Here is a 22,639-nt window from a genome sequence, read left to right as displayed (position 1 = left end):
AGAGTTGGAGGAGGGAGAGGGGGAGGGAGAGAGAGAGACAGAGAGAGAGAGAGAGTGAGCTTCCATCCCCTGGTTCACTCTCCAAATGGCTTCAACAGCTGGGGTTGGGACAGGCTGAAGCCAGGCGCCAGATATGTCATCTGGATCTCCCACATGGGTGCAGTCTAAGGACTTGGACCATTCTCTGTTGCTTTCCCAGGCGCATTAGCAGGGATCTGGATGGGAAGTGGAGCAGCCAGGACTGGAACCCATTTAGGATGCTGACGTTGTAGGGGGGCTTAACCTGATCCATGGCAACAACACTCCAAATATTGTATTTTCATCATCTTCAAGCCCTTGCTGCCTACTTCTTTTTTTATCTTTCTTCAACAAGTTCTTCTAAACTTATGAGGAACTGTAACTCCTGCACTCTGACATAGCCCCTGTCTGATGTTCACTTACATGCAAACACTGAGTAATGTTCACTCAGGGTAAGTATTTCTAACTCTTCAAGCATGTATCATTTTCTTGTGGTGAAAACATTCAAAATATTTTCATATGGTTTTAAAATATATATACAGTCTATTATCATATATAGTGATTCCACTCTGCAATAAAATGCCAGACCTTAATTTTCCTAAATATAACTTGCTTCTCATTAATTAAGCTTTCCCCACCACTCATTCCTCTAGTTTCTGGTAACTACTATTCAAGTCTCAATTTCCATGAGATCAACCTTTTCAGGTTAATTAATGAAATCATATGCTATCTATATTTTACTTATTTATGTTTTTTAAAGAAGATTTATTTATTTATTTGAAAGGCAGAGAAGGAGAGAAACAGAGAGAGATCTTCCATCTATTGACTCAAGCCCCAAATGGCCACAATGGCCTGCTGGGACTGGGCCAATCCAAAGCTAGGAGCCAGGAGCTTCTTCTGGGTCTCCCACATGGGTATAGGGGCCAAGGACTTGGGCCATCCTCTTCTGCTTTCTCAAGCCATTATCAGAGAGCTGGATTGGAAGAGGAGTAGTTGGGACAGGAACTGGCACCCATATGGGATGCCAGCACTGCAGGCAGAGGTTTAACCTTGTATGCCACAGGGCCGACCCCTATTTATCCTTCTTTCTGCTAACTGTGAACTTAATTATTTCCCCCGTTTTTTGAATTGTCACTTTAAGTTGTTTATCTGACTTGTTTCTAGTCTCTTAATGTAGGTGTTTGTTGCTATAAAATTCCCTTATAACTTTATTTGCTTGTTTTATAAAATTTATTATGTTATTTCCATTTTCATTTTAATAACTTTCTTTATTATTTCATTTACCCATTGATTACTCAAAAGCATTTTAGGCTATTTTTAAAATTTTTTTCTTAACATAAAGAGAACAGATTTTATGCATTCTGCAGGTACAGTTCCAAGACGATAAACACACTTCTCTTACCACCCTGCTGCTTCCCCTATCTCCTCAATCCCTTTCCCTCCCTTCCCTCCTTTCCCTCTTTTTCTTAATTTTTTTCAAGGACATAATATTGTTCCATTTATATTCACAGGTTTAATTCACAGCCACTAATAATAATGTTCAAAAAGTAAGATGTAGGATGACCACAATTTCACAGAGTGTTAACATGATTGGGGCCGGCACCGTGGCTCACTTGGTTAACTCTCCACCTGCAGCGCTGGCATCCCATGTGGGCGCTGGGTTCTAGTCCCGGTTGCTCCTCTTCCAGTCCAGCTCTCTGCTGTGGCCCAGGAAGGCAGTGGAGGATGGCCCAAGTGCTTCGGCCCCTGCACCCGCATGGGAGACCAGGAAGAAGCACCTGGCTTCTGGCTTCGAATCAGCGTAGCTCTGGCTGTAACAGCCATTTGGGGGGTGAACCAACGGAAGGAAGACCTTTCTCTCTGTCTCTGTCTCTGTCTCTGTCTCTCTGTCTCTCTCTCTCTCTCACTGTCTAAAAAAACTACCTGTCAAATAAAAAAAAATGCCGAGATGTCAGTTTCAATAAAAAGAAGAGTATTAACACGAGCTAAAATTGTTCTTATCCTTTTCCCTGTCTTATTTCTTTGCTTCGCTCAGGTGCTGTTGTCTTTCACCTGGATTTCCTAGCTCTTGTGGAGGTATCTTTGTGCGTGGATGCTTGCCTAATTTAATGCTTCTGGGAGAGAGTGAGCACTGGAAACTGCTATTCTGCCATCTTGCTTAGGTCACTTCTCAGACCCAAGAAGCACGTTGGTGAATAAATTGTTGTTTTCTTTTCTGGTTTAGTGTTAGAATCACCTGGGAAACAGTCTATTCTTAAGACAATACCCCCAGAGACCTTGATTTGACTGCATCCCTAATCTATTTTTTAAAATAATTTTCCCATGCGGCCAATAATGTGGCACAGCAGTTAGGCCTCTGTCTGCAATGCCAGCATTCTGTATGAGTGCCGATAAGCAAATTGGCTGCTCCACTTATGATCCAGCCCCAACTAATGCACCTTGAAAAGCAGTGGAAGATGGACCCCTGCACTCATGTGGGAGACCCAGTTACAGTTCTAAACTCCTGGCTTTGGCCTGGCCCAACCTTGGTTATTGCAGCCATTTGTTTAGTGAATAAGTGAATGGAAAATCTCTTTCTCTCTCATCTCCATCTCCATTTCTGTCTTCATCTCTATCGCTCTCTGTGTCTGTTACTGTACCTTTCAAGTAAATAAATCTTAAAAATAATTTCCCCAAGGATTGAAAAGAAAAAGCTTGCTCCAAGACTGCAAATTTTTAACAACATGGTTTTAGGCAAAGTCAGCTCAGTTTGCTAACATCAGCTCAACTTAGACCCATTAAAAATGTTTTTTAAGAGCCAGCGCCGTGGCTCAATAGGCTAGTCCTCTGCCTGCGGTGCCAGCACCCCAGATTCTAGCCCTGGTCAGGGCGCCGGATTCTGTCCCGGTTGCTCCTCTTCCAGTCCAGCTCTCTGCTGTGGCCCGGGAGTGCAGTGGAGGATGGCCCAAGTGCTTGGGCCCTGCACCCCATGGGAGACCAGGAGAAGCACCTGGCTCCTGACTTCGGATCAGCGTGATGCGCCGGCCATGGCGGCCATTGGAGGGTGAACCAATGGCAAAGGAAGACCTTTCTCTCTGTCTCTCTCTCTCACTGTCCACTCTGTCTGTCCAAAAAAAAAAAAAAATTTTTTTTTAAGTGTGAAATTGTTCGTCTCACAGACTCAGTGGCACATTTGCAACCTATGGTATACTTACAGCCTACTTGCCTAAAATTAATATTAGTATGAACTGAAAGTAGCACTACAAGGTAGCCTCAAACTTATAATAGTAAATAGATTGTGGTAAAAAATGAGTATTAGTCTCAATTATTTAGATTAAAATGTTTTTTTTCTGTATAATTTAGTCCATTAGAATGTGTAATGATTGGGGCCGGAGCCGTGGCTCACGAGGTTAATCCTCTGCCTGCGGCACCGGCTTCACATTTGGGTGCCAGGTTCTAGTCCTTGTTGCTCCTCTTCCAGTCCAGCTCTCTGCTGTGGCCTGGGAAGCAGTGGAGGATGGCCCAAGTGCTTGGGCCCTGCACCCACACCAGAGACCAAGAAGAAGCACCTGGCGCCTGGCTTTGGATCGGCGAAGCGCCGGCCGTAGGGGCCATTTGGGGGGTGAACCAACTGAAGTAGGACCTTTCTCTCTGTCTCTCTCTCTCCCACTGTCTAACTCTATCTGTGAAATAAATAAATAAAAAAAGAATGTGTAATGATTACTGAAATTTTTACATTTCTAAGTTGGTGCTTTCTATATAAAAGTTGTGCGTGTTTGAAGATGGCTTGTTATAGTGCCTAATAAAAATAAGACATTTAACAATCTATCTTCCCCCTTTTCTGGTACCTTTAAAAATAATTATTTGATTCATTTTCTTTATTTGAAAGACTGAGGGAGACAGAGATCTCCCAACCACTTGTTTACCCCCCCCCCCCCCAAATGCTTGTAACAGCTGGGGCTGGGCTACTGAAACCAGCAACCAGGAATTCCATCTAGGTTTCCCAAATGGGTAGCTGGGATCCAACTACTTGAGCCATCAACTGCTATCTCCCAGGAAGGTGCAGTGGAGGATGGCCCACTGCAGGTAGCTAAAATCAGGAGCAGAGCTTTAACTCAAATCCAAGCACTGAAATATGGTATGCAGGTATCCTAAGCAATGTCAACCATTACACCAAATGCCCCTTCTTGATATTTTTTTTATCAAGCCTAAAACATTGCAACAAAAAAGGTCAAGTAATTTCATGCTTTATAAACTTTTGTTACAGTTCAGTTCATAGTCTTTCTGCTTTTGAAGCATGGCATTTCTAGTTGAAGTTTAAATGTAAGAAAGCCAACAGATCTTTAAATTTGCATCTATTACAGTAGCCATTTATGCTCATTTGTGACCATTTATTATTCTATAAATGTTGGGGTCAACAATATTATTCATAAAATGAAGGTACACAGCAACTAAGAAAACAGTAGCTAACTAAAAAAGTTTTATTCAAATAAGGTTCAAATTACATCTTTCTCTTCAGAATATTTTATGCCTCTTGTAATATGAAACAAAAGGAGGATTCATAATGTCTTCACTGATGGTAGGCAAAAAAATGGAGGTAGAAGAGTAAATTCAAATTTCCTTACTGAGTAAAACATTGTCTTTTTAAGCACTGTTTTGGGTGTAATACCTCCCTTGGGTCGCTAATATTTTGAATAATGCTTCTCTATTTCTCATACATTGCACCAAGATAAATGAGTTGGTGGTAAGCACCATATTGAACAGCTTGCAATTAGTCATAACTTTTATCAGATGTGAAGAGATCACCCACTTAGATGCATTTATGCACATTTAGATAATGTTACTTTAAAGTTGAAATCATGGATTATTGTTATTTTAATATCTGTGTACATACGTAGCCAAATTTAAAAAACCTATGTAATGATTGAACTGAATAATGACTATATGTATATTCATTATATACTCATTATATATGCCCACACAAGGATATTCTGGTAAACATTACACATTTAAGAGAAAGTTTTTCAAATTTTTGTCAACTAGTGTGAAACCTGAATTGGAATTTTTGTTTCAGCTTGTATCTTACTTTTCTTGAAAGCTTGTCTTCCCATCTTAAAAAGACTGTCTTCTCATCACATGATACTCCAACCCACCTTCCTAAGAACTACCTAATTCCCCTTAATTATCTGTAATCTGTTTTTCAAATGTGGATGTTTGTTATGGAAATGCACAGTGATTGTTAACCTCCTGTGTACTTAGATGAGAAACTGCAAGGAACCAAAAATCATGAAATAGATTCCTTAAGCCCTGTGCTTTTGTGTTTCTTCAAATACTTACCAAATGTCTACCAAGTGCCAGGTTCAACACTGCACACTGAAAACAGAACCATTAACAAAATTGGACATGTGCTGAGGAAGTTCTACTCAAATTTATGCTCCTTTCCACTGATACTCATGATACTTCAACGTCAAGCCATTTTCCTGCCAATCATTTTTATAGAAGGTTTAACTAGGTATCATCTTTTTAGACACCAGCTTTAGTCATAAAAGTGCATTTATGGTCAAGGAATCACTTAAAATTTTGAAAGCAAGCAAACAGCTTGCTATGAAAAACTATTGTCTGCTTTGTTCTAAAAATGACAGCTGACCTAGCAATGAAATAGAAAATGTGATACCCATATTAATGTTTTGAAACTATTTTAATACATTTCCACAATATCTCTGTCTTGTATTGAGGAAATATAAGATATTAGTTGGATAAAGAAGCTTTAAATTCTTGCATCATCATTTGCTAGCTGTGTCACCCTGGCTTCAGATTTCATCCAAAAACTGGGCTCTTATTTGTAAAATAATACATATTTCATATGACTGACATGAATGTTAAAAATAGTGATAGATACGTAGCAATTAGGACAATTCCTGTGACTAGCCTAGTGCCTGCCACAGAGTTGACAGTCAATAAATATTTAATATTATTGAAGTTAATATTTCTTGAGCATGAAAAATATTAACTGGTAATGATAAATAAATAACATATTGATTGGAAATCCAGCAAGTATATGTTTGGCATAGATGCTATGGAGCAGAGAAAGCTAATATCTATGTTCCTACTGGGCATGCCCCTCTTTTCCTGTGACTTCAAACTGTTTCTTCACAAGATAATCTCAGGACAGAGTTCATGTGGAAATGAACTCTTTTTGCAAAAATCAGGAATTTAGCTCTACTTGTTTTCAGGGCAATAGGCAGCATCACTTTAATAAACAAAAGCTTTCATCTGTCCTTCAGGACAAAGTAACAAATTTTCCTACTTTTTAATAGTACTTGTAAGAGGAACAAGGTAAAAGATCAAAGAAAAACAGAGGAATCAAATCAAGATAAAAATAAGTTGTAGATGCATCTTATGGTATGGTTATAAAAATAATCAAATAACTCAGGTATCTGTTGCTTTATATATTTTACCTCCTGATATTGTTTGATTTACTTGAAAACCTATAAGTTTGGGCAGGTGATTGGCTTAGTCATTAATAATTGATACACTGTTTGGGATTCCCACATTCCATATCAGGGTGCCTGAGTTCAAGTTCTAGCTGTTTCTGATTCCAGATCCCTTGGAATGCACAGCTTGGGAGTCAAATGGTGAGAACTCAAGTTGTTAGATCCCTGCCAACCTCATATGAGACCTAAGTTGAGTTTCAGCCTGGCCCTAACCTAGCCTGGCCCAGTCACAGCAGTTGTGGGTACTGGGGAGTGAACCAGTGAATGAAGTGAAAGAGATGGCTCTACGTTGAAGTATCGTTGAGTATCAGTGGAAAGGAGCATAAATTTGAGTAGAACTTCCTCAGCATATGTCAAATTTTGTTAAATGTTTTTTTTTTTTTTTGAGAAAGGTCTTCCTTTTTGCCGTTGGTTCACCCTCCAATGGCCGCCGTGGCCAGTGCGCTGCGGCCAGTGCATCGCGCTGATCCGAAGCCAGGAGCCAGGTGCCTCTCCTGGTCTCCCATGCGGGTGTAGGGCCCAAGGACTTGAGCCATCCTCCACTGCACTCCCTGGCCACAGCAGAGAGCTGGCCTGGAAGAGGGGCAACTGGGACAGAATCCGGCGCCCCGACCGGGACTAGAACCCGGTGTGCCGGCGCCGCTAAGTGGAGGATTAGCCTATTGAGCCACGGCGCCGGCCCTGTTAATAGTTCTATTTTCAGTGTGCAATGTTGAACCTTGGTAGACATTTGGTAAATATTTGAAGAAACACAAAAGCACAGGGCTTAGGGAATCTATTTCTCTCCCCCCGCCCAAGTTAAAAAAATAATAATAAACCCTGAATTATGCTATGTCTTGGTTGAAGTATGTTCAGAAAGTTCACGGTAAGCACATATTATGAAGAAACCACACAGAGATTTTAAAAATGTTCACCAACGTGAAAAGTTTTTTCATGAACTTTTTGAAGTAGTCTCACATGAAATCATGTACTACCCAAAGCAACTATGTGTCCTGGATCAAAAGACCCAGTTTATATTTGGTCAGTAATCCTCCCTGGCCCTGCCCATTGTGTATTGTTAACAATAGTGAAGGAAAAAACAGCATAACTCTTTTCCTAGTTCATTAACATCCACCTAAAAAGTATCAAACTTTTCATTTTTAATCACATCTTGTTTCTCTGGTTTTTAAAAAATATAGCTTATTTTCAATACTGTTTCCTCTTTCCTTCTCATTCCATTCCTGATCCTGAAATAAACATAAGCCTGAAGTCATCACCATTTAAATCCTTTATGAAATTACATATGTTGTAAATAAATAATTAAGCAGTATGCATAATAACCATAATACTACTAATTTTTTTGTCATGTAGAAAGTCATTTATGGGATGTATTTAAGGTTAGTGCTCGATACATTAAACCTCTAATACCAAGTACATGACTTTCCTTCTAGAATCTCTGAAACAATTTTAATGCCACACTCTTGGAAGCCCAGCTTAGGAATGTACAATTAATTATTTTATAAAATATTGCTTAAAGTCTTCCTATATTCTAGATTCCAAAACTTAGCTGAGTTATTTAGTGTTCCAAACATGTCAAATACAAACTTGTCCTTAAGAGGGTCATAACAGTTGTAATACACATTCAACACATTTTTTTGTCTACCTTCTATTTATCACGTATCTATGATTAAATTGACCAAGTTCCTGAAGACAAGGTTTTGGATGTATGTTGAAATACAATAAAATCACTGATTTATTTATAGTTTTATTTATTTATTCATTCAACATATTTCATAAGGTACTATGGAAGATTCAAGGTATGTATAGAAGAAGATATCAGAAAAGATCCTTTTTCTTAAACATCTGGCATTCTTCAGGTGAGACAGATGGGCAAGTGTAGATAAAGTGTGATGTGATACGAATGCTGTTGGTACCTATGCTGGGGGTCATAGAAACAGAGGAGAGAGAACCCTAGCGTAAGATGGAGAGATGTTCTTTCCAAGAAAATTTATGCTTGCTACTATGAACCAGGGAAGTCGTGAGCTTCTTACCATATTTTTTGATTCTGTGTAGATGAGCAGTGTTATTTAGTAGACTGATTGAGATGTATGTTAAATAGCTCCCAAAATAGGTTCAAGAATTTATCTGGATTCACGGCATTTAATTTAATCCTTAATATATGTGTCATCACTTTAGTACAACATTTGCCCTAACACAGGTTAGAATTTGACCTTTGAAGCTGAGCTTTAAAATAACATTCAAATGTAAAATTCAAGTTTTGATATTCCTCTTATTACCTGTTTATTTTAATTAAAAAATTAAAATGGTTACTAGTTCTAGTAGTGATTTACAGTTATAAAACTTTTATTTACAGTACATAATTCTCAAAAATATGTTATGAGTCACTCACACCTTTAGGGCATGGAATTAATATTATTATTTTAACTAGCATTTCTCAAAGTTCCCTGGTAAATGGTACTGTTCATCAGTAACTGCTCCTCACTGTCATAAATCACTTGGGTAATGAAAACCGCTTCAAAGAAGCTAGTTCAGCCAGTGTACAAAGAATCTCACGGTGTTAGGAAGAGTCTTGATGGTAGCCAAGACTGAAGTGATGGCCTCCTTTCAGGGAGGAGCTGAGCGACTCCCTTGGCAATATTCACTTCCCCTTACAAAACTTCATCAATCTGAAAGAAAAGGGAGCAGAGAGAAAGACAAAGAGGAGAGGAAAAGAGAGACCTGTGTAGACAAAATTGCAAAAGCAACCAGATCTTAGAAGCCAGCACAAATACTGATACCCGTAATCCCATTTTCAAACTTCTTCAGGAAGACTGTGGTAAGGGGCAAAGCTGTGTCCGTTCTCCTTTGAGCACAGGAGTAGGATTAGTCAGCAAGGGGTGACCCCTTCACTCAGTGATGTGAGGGATGCTGGCTATGCTGGTCTAGGACCTTCTAGCAACTCCAGCTGCTCACCATTTTAAATAGGTGGCATAGTAGGAGCTATATTTGTGCAATTACATGTGCGCTTATTATAAATTATTTAAATAGCTTTTCATTAGTTTCCATATCTTCAAATAACATAATCATTGTAGCAAGCTTTAAAAAACTTCAAAATTATTGATTTTAAAAATTCTGCCTCTCAAAAAATTCACAACTCTTGTATTTATATGCTAACTTTAATCTAGTTTATTATTATTTAGGTCTTATTTAGTGTTTAAGTGCATCAGTGTTAAATCATTTTTATGTTTCTTATTATTACCATATATAATTTGATTAATCTCTTAGTTGAAAAGAATGCAGATTTGTGATTTTTTTTTCAGAAAATATACAAATACATATAATTGAATATATTTTGTTTTTTATCTTCCTATGTGAGTGAAAGATTTATATCAATAAAATATTCAGAAATAATTTTCTATTAGCACTGTATCTTCTTCATAATCTCAAGAAATTGCACACAATGAAATATAAATCTAAATTAAGCTTTTATTCATTTGGGCATAAACTCTTCTTTTTGCCCAAGTTATTACAAATTTTCTCATTACCAGTGAATTAAAAATTTCTAGCAATTATGTTTGAATATTGAACCTTTTTATCTTATATATAAAAAAAGACACATTTTCATTAGTCTTGTAACTTGATTTTGAATTGCCATGCTTGTCGAAGAAACCCTCAAAGTCAGTTTAAATACAGGTTAGATAACCAAATTAAGTAATTTACTGTATACGGATGAAATGGTTACTTTTCCATTCAGTTACTGTTTATAGTCATTGTCTATAATCCCATTAAACTTGTTTTTTTTGTTTTCTACTTGTTAAACTTATTTGGTGACATATTAAGCCTTTGTACTGTGATATAAATTTAAAATATATTATCCTCAAAATTTAAAGACAGAAAGGAGAACAGAATAAGGTGGGAGATGGTGGGGGGAGGGAGGGAGGCAGAGGATATCATTATGTTCTTAGAATTGTTTCTACAATGGGGCCTGCACTGTTGTGTAGTTGGTTAAGATACTCTGCTGGGCTGGCATTCCATTTGGGCACTGGTTCGAGTCCTGGCTGCACCACTTCCAATATAATTCTCTGACCTGGGAAAGCAGCAGAAGATGGTCCAAGTGCCTGGGCTCCTGCATGCACATGGGAGACCCAGAAGAAGTTCCTTGCTCCTGGGTTGGCATGGCCCAGCCCTGGCCTTTGCCCTCTCTCTGCAACTCTGCCTTTCAAATGAATAAATAAATCTTAAAAAAAATCTACAAGTCACTTTGAATCTGTCAAAAGCTAATTAAAATTAAAATATTAAAAAATAAAAAGGTGTCTAATCTTTAGCACCATACTGCTGGAAAAATCTTGGTGAAATCCTGGGTTGACTTCACACTAGTATCTCTTTATTTGGAAAAGTAAGGGCAAACAGAAAGAGCAGACTAAGAGACTATTGACCTCTTTGCATTCCTAAGTGTTAACAGCTGAGAGGCAATAGCCAACAGCGAGTGTGTCCACGCTAAATAGAAAAAAATTAGAATTGGAATTTTTCATTGATCTACCTGGACTTACCTTTACATAGTAGAAAAGAGAAGTAAGAATGGAAGAATGGGTTAGATCAAAAGAAACAATTTCCCAAGTAGAAGCCAGACCAAAAAAAAAAATGCATCCAGAGGCCAACTGACTAAACAAATACTTTTCCTTTTTTTTTTTTAGTATTTCCCAACTTATTTTACTGTTTTAAAAATTTGTTTATTTACTTGATAGCCAGAGTGATAGAGAGAAAAGGAGAGAGGTTCTCCATCCTCTGGCTCCCTCTCCAAATGTCCAGGGGTGGGCCAGGCGGAAGCCAGGAGCCAGGAACTTTATTTGGGTCTTCCACGTGTGTGGAAGCAGGGGCCCAAGTATTTGAACTGTCTTCCTCTGCCTTCCCAGGCACATTAGCAGGAGCTAGATTGGGAGCTGAGCAGATGGAACTGAAAATCGTACTCCAACATGCAATGCCAGCATCTCAAGCACATTGTCACAATGCTAGCCCCTTAATAAATACTTTGAAAGGGGCATCTGTAGCGTCTATCCCAAACCTACTCTTTCCTCATGTCAATTCAAGACTTTCAGTAACAGAGCAGAGGGTTGTCCACCTTAAGATCTGGGAAGTTAAAAAAGTGCCTAGGAGAAGCTTCTCAGATGACTTTGGGTCAGGTATCTAGTCTTGTGTATTCTGTAACTCTTCTGTTCCCTAACATAGATGTTTGAATAACAATTCATTGATTTGTATATCATTGTGCTATCATATTTCTGTTCTGACACTTTGAGTTTCAATACATGGAATTAGCTGTTTACTCTTAAGACGACATTTCTCTGCAAATTTTCTTTCTGTAAACTTAACTGAAAAACTTTACACATATATTAATTGTATTTGTCAAAATGGATGTACTTTGCCCTTTTTAAATTTAGTTTTAAATACAATGTCAATTTTATGCTTTTTACCACTTTTTTTTGCTTTATAATTTTAGTTATTCAACGGCTTCAATGATTTGGAAAGTATTCATTATGATTTTGGTTCATTGATTGCCTGTACCTGCTGTTTAATAATTAAATCACTTGCACTTTTCCCCTTAATTTTCTTTGTTATATTTATAATTTTTTCACTTTAAACTTGGAATTTATCCCAGATTTGAAATGCTATCAAGTCAAATTCTCAGAAACTTTCTTCACTTCTTTGAGCAAATTCTAAAATACTCTGTTGACTAATTTGTCACTACCGTTCACCAACAAACTGTAATCTACTGATAACAGGTTGAAGTGAAATAATTGTATGACACACAAAAGATATTCAATTTTTATTTTACTTTTGAAAAATTGGAATGCAATGGTGATAAAATCTAAACCTGTATTAAAATTTCAGTTATTTTTCCATATTGATCATAAAGCACATCTTACTGAAAATAATTGGTCTATAGTGTAAATAGATACTTATGCAGAGCCACAAAATTGGAAAGTATTGTACAACAACATTTGTTGATGTCCCATAAATATTTTTTAAACTAAAGTTAAAAATTTCCTATGAATTAGTTGAAATTTGACTTTTCATACTATTACTACACCACCACCACACTTCTCTTCCCTTATTTTCTCAGTATCATTCTCAGTATCAACTTTGATTATATACCACTGTTAATATTGTTTCAGTAGTTATTTGCTTCGTAGTTAATCAAATAGAAGTCAAGTAGTGTATCAAGACTAATTTCTTTTCAGATAAGATTTCCATTTTCACCCGAAAATAACCTTTTTCATTTCTTATATTTATAAAACTTTAATGTTTTAATGTTCAAAACAAATTTATCAATTCCCAACAATAACTATCTAAATTCAAACAAATGAGATTATCTATTTATTATTCTGCTCCCTTATAGATGATCTTGAATGTTACTTTCCCACTTTGCTCTAAGGACGACTCTTTAGCTTTCCACACTAATGCAGAGCTGTTATACTGGGACTTCTTTGTCTTACATTAGATCTCTTTTCTTGACCCTGTGCTTTCACTTTCTTGGTTTGTGTCTTTATTTTTTGAGACACTTCTTCCAGCAACTTCTTGAAACAGAGTTGAAAAGCTCTTTCTTAAAAACTTGCATATCATAAGTTGTCTTTTCCTCTGTCTACAAAGCTGATTGATTATTAGGATAAAAATCAATTCTTTATCAGTGGATAAAGAATTCTAACATGGAAATTATTTTCTCTCAAAACTTTTACATTAGTGGTGAGCCTTGTGGCAAAGCAGGTTAAGCTGCCACATTGGATGTCTGCATCCTGTATCAGAGTAGTAGTTCAACTCCTGGCTTCTCCTGTTCAAATCCAGCTTCCTGCTAATGCTCTTGGGAGGCAGCACATGATGGTGGATCAAGCATTTGGGTCTCTATCACCCACGCAAGAGACGTGGAATGAATTCCTGATTCCTGGATTTGGCCTGGCCCAGCTCTGCCTGTTGGGGACGTTTGGGTAGTGACACAGTGGATGGTAGGTCTCTCCCTCTGAATGTGTGTCTCCTTCCAGCTCTATCCTTCTTTCAAATAAATTAGTAAATAAAAATGTTTTAAAAAGCTTTTTCAGCATTATCTGCTGCTGAATTCCAACAGACAGATTTGCTTTAAATAGTCTAATAATGGATCCTGATTCTTTCAGTTTAATTTTAGTCACATTCTGGATCAGGTGGACAAGTGATAAACATAGTATGTTCATTATAAACCTGCTATAATTTACTGGATAATCCGACATCTTTGTAGCAGTGACAATTTTGAATTAGTAGCAGTTGCATAGTCAGAGAAGGACCAGTATTAAGTATATAAATATAACTTCACCTCTAAATTATGTTCTGTTGATGTTCTTACTCAGCATATGACAATGTTGTATATGTGGCTCCTATAAGTCAGGAAAAGCTGGGGTTGGCATTGTGGTGTAGTGGGTAAAGCCCCTGTGTGCAACAAAGCATCCCTTTTGGGTGCCAGTTTGTGTCCCAGCTGCCCTACTTTCAATCCAGCTCCCTGATAATGGCCTGAGAAAAGCAGCAGACGATGGCCCAAGTATCTGGGCCGCTGCACCCATGTGGGAGACCCAGATAAAGCTGTTGGCTTCATCTTGCCCCGGTACTGACCTTTGTGGCCATATGCAGAGTGTACCAGTGGATGGACAATCTCTTCTCTCTCTGTTTCTGTGCCTCTCTCTCTCCCTCTCCCTCTCCCTCCTCACTCCTTCTCTAGCTCTGATTTTTAAATAAATGAACATTTTTTAAAAAGTCAAGGAGGGCCAGATTCATTTATTTTCAGGGATGATTTAACCATATAAGAAATCAAGACTTACAAGTTGTGTAATGAGTAGTTGTTGGAAATGAGAGATATATAGGTTCTTTAAAAATGTTTGTTAAGAGCCCTAATGTTTTCAGAAAAAAGTTTCATGGATGATTTTGCAAGAGTTCTGTATTTGCAGAAGTTTGGGGAATGTTAGATTTATTTTTCCTGTCAAATATCTGATGACATTTTATTGTTCCAGGTTTTGTATTAAACTGTACCAGAACAAATGGAAACTGCATTTTGAGGAGACCTATTCTTTATTGTAATATTTGCAATAAAACATAATTGCTTTCAACACAGAAATTTGATTTAACTGCCTTTTGTAGTGCAATTGATGGTATAATTGTAATGATTTAGTTGAAGTGTTGTTTATGCTTCTCCCTTATGGGTGCCAGGCAAAAAGAGTAGAGGACATTTGCAATAAATCTGCTTATTGCAAAGGAGAAGCAAAGGAATGGTAATTAGGCTCCTTATGTCAGCTGCCAGCTTTAGTGCTTGCTGCCTAGATGATTTAGAAGTTAACATTTTTGAAACATTGTTCCAACTACTGTGAACACATCTCAGGTAGGCGAGTGAGGTCTTCTTATAAAACTACAAGTGAATTTATCCTTACTCCTTAAACGTTTTGCTTTGTTTTGGGGACAACTGCATATTTCTTTAAGATTAGTTTCTCCACTCACTACAGCTGTTCTGGCTGTATATATGAATTGTGAGCCCTGTTTCAGGTTTTTCATATACACTTTTATCCCTCTATTTCACATGTATATTTCAGAATGTAGCTTCACAGTTTTCAATTTTTTTTGGACTTATTCAGTATGAGATTCATGTATTCAGGGTGAATTAAATTAATTGTGCATTACTGTCTCTATTTACCATTTCCTCCCTAATAATGAATTTTTTAATATGAGAATGGCAATTAAATGGGACTCAGGTTATAGCTTCTCTCCCTGATACCATGGCAGAAATTCTCATTGACCCTAGCAATGATTTTTGATGAGTCAAATTGCAGACTCACAATTGTTCTCATGATAATATGCGAGGAAATCTGAATTAATCATTAAAACCATTTTTGCCATGTTTGTTTTTAAGCAAAATAATAATCAAAACCACTGTGCGTGCCTATTGTATGTTGTACAGTCTGCTTGGAGTTTTGTGTGTATTATCTATAATTCTCACTGAAACAGTACAAGACAGCTTTTATGTTTTTCCGTCTTTCAGTCAGGAAAACAAATTATCGAATTTCAAGTAACTTAACTAAGTTCAGATTGTTCTTTGTGAACTCTAAAACAGCTATACCTGACCCTGAATTCCCACTTGTTCTGTTGAGTAATTTGTCTTAAAAGAATGACTGATGACTGCAAAGGCTATAGATTTTTAAGCTGATGGCCTAGTGGTGAGGATGAAACCATGCTGTCTGGGGCTGACCCCACTAGAGGAATTTCATTATTTTAAATTCATGAACAAATTGTGCTCCTTGTATATACTTCAAATGGCTAGGCCAGCTCTGAAATTAGTTTGATCTTTGGAGGAAGGAGACATTCCTGTGTATTGCAGTGTAGCGCTGTAGTGTTTTCAATATGCACCAACAAATATTAATAAATTATGATTTAATAGTTTGTTCTATATTCTTGCTTTTTTGGACTCATTACCTTTTTTATTAATAAGTTGGATAGGGATCATGTCAACATTCTGGATTATGTTCTTAGAATTGTATTTACAAATCACATTGATTCTGTTAAAAACTAATTAAAATTAAAATTAAAAATTTTTAAAAATACTTATTTATATTATAACAACACTAAATTCCCCATTTAAAGAATATTCTTCAACACAATGAATGAATACTGTTTTCTTTTGTTTTTTGTTTTTATCGAGAAACTTTTTATTTAAAGTATACAAACTACATGCATTTCATATACACTTATTTTGGAACATAGAGATTCATCCCACCCTTCTCTCCCTCCCTCCCACACTCCCATTCTTTTTCCTCCATCTCTTATTCTCATTTTACTTTTTACAAAGACATATTTTCTGTTAACTTTATACTCAGAAGATTAACTCATGGGGCTGGTGCTGTGGCATAGAAGGTAAAGCCACTGCCTGCAGTGCCAGCATCACATATGGGTGCTGGTTCAAGTCTCAGTTGCTCTGCTTCAGATCCAGCTCTCTGCTGTGGCCTGGGAAAACAGCAGGAGATGGTCCAAGTGCTTAGGCCCCTGCACCCACATGGGAGACCTGGAAGAAGCTCCTTGCTCCTGGCTTTGGACCTGCACAGCTTCAGCCATTGCAGCCATCTGGGGAGTGAACCAGCCAATGGATGACTTCTCTCTCTCTCTCTCTCTCTCTCTCTCTCTCTCTCTCTCTCTGCCTCTCCTTCTCTCTCTGTGAAACTCTGACTTTCAAATAAATAAATAATCTTAAAAAAAAAAAAAAGAGTAACCCTTCACTAAGAATTCAACAAGTAGTATGAAAAAAAAAAAAAAAAAAACCTGCTCCTCAATGGAAGAGACAAGGGCTATAAACAATCATCAAATCTCAGAATGCCCATTTCACTCTAATAAATTACATTTTAGGTACACTATTAATTACTTCAGATCAAGGAAAACATATGGTATCTGTCTTTTTGGAACTGGCTTATTTGACTAAGTATAATGGTTTCCAGTTGCATCCATTTTGTTGCAAAAGACAGAATTTCATTTCTGAGAAGTGCTCCATAGTGTATATATACAATAATTTCTATTTCCAGTCAACAGTTGATGATCATCTGGGTTGATTCCATATCTTAGCTATTGTGAATCATGCTGCAATAAAATTGATGTACAGATAACTCTTTCATATGCTGATTTCATTTCCTTTGGATAAATTCCCAGGAGTGAGATGGCTGGGTCATATGGTAGGTGTATATTCTGATTTCTGAGGTATCTTCATACTGTCTTCCACAGTGGCTCCACCAGTTTACATTCCCACCAACAGTGGATTAGGGAACATTTTCCTCCACATGCTCGCCAGCAGCTGTTATTTGTTGAATTCTGTATAAAAGCCATTCTAACCAGGGTGAGGTGAAACTCATTGTGGTTTTTATTTGCATTTCCTTGATGGCTAATGATCTGTAAGCATTTTTTAAAGTGTCTGTTGGCCATTTGAATTTCCCCTTGAAAAATGTCTGTCCCAGTCCTTTGCCCATTTCTCAACTGGATTGTTTCTTTTGGTGTTGCTGAGTTTCTTGAGCTCTTTATGGATTCTAAATATTAATTCTTTATCAGTTGCATGATTTGCAAAATATTTCTCCCGTTCTGTTGATTGCCTATTCACCTTGCTTATTGTTTCTTTTATAGTACCAAAGCTTCTCAGCTTGATGTAATCCCATTTGTCAATTTTGGCTTTGATTACCTGTGCTTCTGGGGTCTTGACCAAGAACTCTTTTCCTATGCTAATGTCTTGCAGGGTTTCTCCAATGTTCTCTAGTAATTTGATGGTGTTGGTTGCGAGATTTAGGTCTTTGTCCTTTTTAGTGGATTTTTGTGTAAGGTGTAAGTTATGGGTCTTGCTTCACACTTCTGCATGCAGAGATCCAGTTTTCCCAGCACCATTTGTTTTGTATTATATTAATTGTTAGTTTCCTCATGAGGAAAAGTGTTACATGTATCCTCTTTAAATTATATTCTTAGCATTAACAGTACCTCAATGACTGGCTGAATGCCTGATATAGAAGTCTATTCCCAAGATTTTAACAGCTCAATTGGTGGGACAAAAATGTACATGTGTCAATCAAGAGCAAACTATATAACTGGATAGTTGTTCCATCATGAGAGACATAATGTCAACCTTATCATAAAGGCAGTACTGTAAAAACTGTCAAAGTTTTGGCTTAGTGGACCAAAAATAGGCACTTAAGTGGAAAAACTTCTCAAGACAAGCTGCTGTTTACCCAAATACCTGTAGCTTCTTTCTCTTTTGAGAATTAGGTTATCCTATTGACTTAATCTTGTTATTGAATGAATTGTGCTCCCCTTCTCCTGATTTCACATGTTGAAACCTAACTGCAAGTATGGATAGAACCTTTAGAGTTGATTTAAGATTAAATGAGGTCACACATGCATGACCATAATCCAATATTATTGTTGTTCTTTTAAGAAGAACAAGAGGCACCAAAGGATGCATGTACACAGATAAAAGGCATGTAGAGAAGCAGATGAAAGCTGGTGTTCATAAGACAAGGAGAGAAACTTTAGGAGAGATTAAATTTGCTAACATCTGTATATAAATATTTTAACCACATTATATTGGAACCCTGACTAACACAGACCCTGAAAACTGACATCAGTTAATCAAGATTGCACGTGGATTACCTGATAGGTTTGCATTATGTCATTAACCATCAAAGTCACTGATGGGAAGTTATTTAATTGTTATGGGTTTAAGCTTCCTCACCTGGATTATGGAAGAACTCATAAATATCTCTAAGATATTCCAAAATACAAATTTCTTGGGAATAAAAATATCCCTAGTTTTGCCAGCCCACCAAATTGTCTCATTCTCTCAATAAATACATTTAGTAGATCATATCTCTCATTGTACCCCTTGCCAATATTTTATAGAATTTTTATATTAATTTTAAGATATTACTATAGCTCCAAAAAAGACTGTCTGTCTGTCTCTTCCTTATACCTGCTTTCAAGGCCATGCATGTCTCTAAATGGCAGGATATTTTCTGTGTTGATTCTCTCTCCCATTAAAATCCTGAATTCCATAAATATTGAATCAAAATCCCCAGTGACAGAGAACTCTTGTCTAAAACTGTAGAGAGAATTTGCTTTGTTTCATCAAGATGAATACAATTACTTTGTAAGTAATAATAAATAGTTCTGTGTGTCTTACAGAGTGGCCTTGAAGAATCTATTAGCCAGGACTTTCCTATAATAATAAAATGGCTTCCAACATTAATTTCTGAATTATCTCTGTACCATAGTTTATGCCAATAACTTCAATGCAAAATGCCTCACAAGGTCTGTGTTGGCAGGAAACTGGAGTCAGCAGTTGGAGCTGGGAATCAGTCCCATGTACTCCCATAAGGGACATGGCCATGTTACCTGGCATCCAACTGCTAGACAAACACCTACCTCTGCTATTTTCTAATTTACAATTTTGTTCCCACTGTTTTCCTCCAATTTTTCTTATTCTATCTCCTTTTTTCTCCTTCTTCCCCTACCTGTCCTCTGTTTTGCTCCTCCTGAATCCCTACTACTATTTTTTTTAACTTTTATTTAATGAATATACATTTCCAAAGTACAGCTTATGGATTACAGTGGCTTCCCCCCCATAACGTCCCTCCCACCCGCAACCCTACTACTATTTTTAATGTTTCTTTATTTCAGTTTGAAATCTCTGAAGTTAATAGCCATAATATAAAGATGATTTGTTTTTCATATTTTCATCCTTAAAAATAAGATAATTCATGTGGTCAGTTACCAAGTTTTTGCCATTTTCTTCCTTGCCTTTACTCTAATACCCTTGATCACCTTTAGGGTACTCCTCTAATTTGATCTTTTATTTTCAGCCAACTCTGATTCTTTTGTTTTTAAGCAGCTTCAACAAATTAAGTGCTCTTCCCAATTAATCTCTTTTTTGTAAACTTACCCTTATTTTCTCTAATCTAACTCTGTATAAAGAAAGCATCTTCCATTTTCACAGAAAAACAAATTAACTACTCCTTTATTTACTGTTATTTTCTAACTTGGAGTAGTTCCCTAGTTTGGTGTATCAATGAGTCATCATGTGGGAGGTATCCTTCTATACTCAAAAATTTTAGATTTGTGAACATCAGTGGTTTCATCCTTTGTATCCTGCTGCCTTACCAAAGAGAAAATAAAATTAGGTGAGTGAATATTCTTTTCTCTCTCTTTTTATAGTCAGATTCTTTTGATGTGAAGATTAGACCCATTCTTGGATGAAAATTAAATTGTCTTATTTAGAACAGCATATGTACCAGCAGTAACTGAAAATTTTAAATAATGGATTTCTAGCCTTTCTGTACTCTTCATGATGAAAAGCCAGACTTGCATAAATGAAATTGAACCAATATATTTTCTTTTTATAGATATCACTGAACATTTGTACAGCATCTTTAGTGAATGCATTTTCCCTTTCAACCTTGAATTTTTAAGTAACTATTTTTTACACTGTTTCAATTACTTTTTCCAATCAGATGCTTACTGATTTTGTATAATATACCAGACTGTTTTAAGTAGAGCCATGAATAAGATGAGCAAGAATTTCTGTTCTTGGAGATTAATATTCTGTTTGCAGAGATAGACTAGATAAGAAAGGTGAATGCATAAAATATGAAACAAATGCTGTTTGGTGCCAAAAATGTAACAAGGAAAATGATTGTGAAATAAGAGTGAACATCTGAAGTTTTTCTTAGATTAGCTAGCTCATTGTTAAAAATTTATATTCATATTATAGCCATCTTATTTGAAAATATGTTGTTTCATGGAAATAAGAGCAATACATGCTTTATAGAATATTTGGATAATATAAATAATAAAACGATGAAATAAAATCAATCATAAACTGATTTTCACTACCTAGAAATTGCAACTTTTTTCACATTGTCTTATTTCCAGCATCTAATTCTTTTTCTAGATTTATACACATATATGTATACTTGTACCTATATACACACCCATATTTATAAGCACATGTACATACAGAGACAGGTGTAAGGGCTTGTTAAAAAGTCACTGCAATTTTGGTTATTATCCAATATATCAGACAATTTATATTCTAGGACTAAATTGTTAAGATTTTAAATCAAAGTTCTGGTACTACTTAATTTTGTGATTTGGGGGCAAGTTTCACATACATGTTTCAGTTTAAATATGTAACATAGAATATAATGTCACCTGACTCACAGTGCAATAAGAATTTAAAATGTTTTATATGCACACAGAGACACAAACAAGTACACACAGTATTCAGGACTGTGGGGAGCAACTGGGAGCAACTCGGACTAGACTAAGTTACTGGAATTAAGACTTATTCTATGCATCTGCTCTCCCACAATATGGCGCTGGGAGAGGAGAAAACAGCTTCTACACAGCTGCCTCTTGCCAACTTGAGTGATGACCTCCAGGAGCTGATCCTGCTCCTGATTGGAGGAGAGCAGCGTACTCGGCGTGTGGGCAGCCGAGTTGGGATTGGCGGAAGAGGACTATAAAGGAGGAGAGAGACAACATGCATGAGGAACATCTAAGGGGAACATCTAAGAGGAACACCTGTGCAGCCCCCGAGAGAGCCGTCGGTGGTGTGCCGCTCCCCCGCGGAAGTGGGGAAAGTGGCAGGGGGAACCGCCCTTCCATGGAGGTGGAAGGGACGGTAGCCAACCCGGGAAGAACCAGCAGCAAACCCGGGGAGGGCCGAGCAGACAAAAGAACAGCGCAGGGTCCTGTGTCGTTCCTCCACGAAGACGGGGAGCGACGTAATGGTGCCGTGACTCGGATATGAAGCCTAGGCAGGGTTTAGTGTCGCTCCTCCACAAAGAGCGGGAGCGACAAGGACTATACATAATGCCATGTTAGTATTTGTTATTGATATAAATTAATGTAAAAGAATAAAAGACTTGTTAAAAGTTTCATGCAGATAAAAAATGGAAGAATAAGCATTATATTTGAACAAATATTAGCAATTAAGGAGTAAGAAGCAAGTAAGATTTTACGAGATGATTGAAGACAACTAGCAAGATGTTTACAAATTTCTGAGTTTTTGGTTGAGGCAGTACTTCTATACTTTCCAAACACACTAAATGTTCCAATGTTGTTAATTTAACTTGATCTTAAGCAATCTTATTTATTTCCATGTTTCACAGCTGTGTCATCAGTTTTGGGGATTTTTCATGTCTTATGAACCTGGGTGAATTAAAGCAACATAAAACTGGCATATATGGTAGTTGTATGGTATATATTGGTATATGTCTAAATACCATTTTAGGCTCATCTCTGCTCCTGGAATTAATCTATTCCTTTGAAAGAGGGAGTTCCTTCACACAACAGAAATTAGCAAGAGTAACTTTTAAGAAAAAAACAAACGAATTTTGATAGAAGCAGATAAAAGCTAAATAATAATTATTTGAGCTTTAATTATATAGTTTCTTTAGGGTTGCTTTGAAATTTATTCAGCATTATGATTTTGGTCATGATAAAAATGATGGACTACTATGCTCTAAGAGTATAAGGGACTACTACTATGTTCTAAGAGTATAAGGGACTCTTTTTTAAATTTTTATTTATTTATTTACTTGACAGAGTTAGACAGTGAGAGAGAGAGAGAGAGAGAGAGAGAGAAA

General features: G+C 36.9%; 1 protein-coding gene across 8 annotated transcripts in view; it reads left to right on the top strand.

Annotated features, from left to right (window-relative positions):
• ANO3 (anoctamin 3) overlaps window positions 1–22,639 on the top strand; it is a 426,063-nt gene that overhangs the window by 145,006 nt on the left and 258,418 nt on the right. The window lies entirely within an intron of this gene.

Source organism: Oryctolagus cuniculus, chromosome 1 (assembly GCF_964237555.1).
Source record: "Oryctolagus cuniculus chromosome 1, mOryCun1.1, whole genome shotgun sequence".
Classification (NCBI taxonomy): Eukaryota; Metazoa; Chordata; class Mammalia; order Lagomorpha; family Leporidae; genus Oryctolagus; species Oryctolagus cuniculus.
Note: the sequence above shows the minus strand (reverse complement) of the source record. Positions and strands in the feature narration are given on the sequence as shown.